The sequence below is a fragment of the Lupinus angustifolius genome, chromosome LG17 (genome assembly GCF_001865875.1).
Source record: "Lupinus angustifolius cultivar Tanjil chromosome LG17, LupAngTanjil_v1.0, whole genome shotgun sequence".
Lineage (NCBI taxonomy): Eukaryota > Viridiplantae > Streptophyta > Magnoliopsida > Fabales > Fabaceae > Lupinus > Lupinus angustifolius.
In genome coordinates this window covers 18,040,205-18,040,415 of record NC_032025.1, presented here as the reverse complement: position 1 = coordinate 18,040,415, position 211 = coordinate 18,040,205, and the positions used below count along the sequence as shown (strand labels likewise).

Here is a 211-nt window from a genome sequence, read left to right as displayed (position 1 = left end):
AGGATGAGGAGGAGGATAGGATGAGGACGAGAATAAGGATGAGGATGAGGATGAGGATAGGATGAGGATGAGAATGTGGAAGAGGATAAGGATAGGATGAGAATGAGGATAGGATGAGGACGAGAATGAGGATGAGGATGTGGATAAGAGGAGGACGAGGATGAATATGAAGATGAGGTTAGGATGAAGAAGAGGATGAGGATGAGGATGA

The 211-nt window shown here is 45.5% G+C and overlaps 1 protein-coding gene across 3 annotated transcripts in view; it reads right to left on the bottom strand.

Moving 5' to 3' along the window:
• LOC109331963 (lysosomal Pro-X carboxypeptidase) overlaps positions 1–211 on the bottom strand; it is a 4,557-nt gene that overhangs the window by 1,100 nt on the left and 3,246 nt on the right. The window lies entirely within an intron of this gene.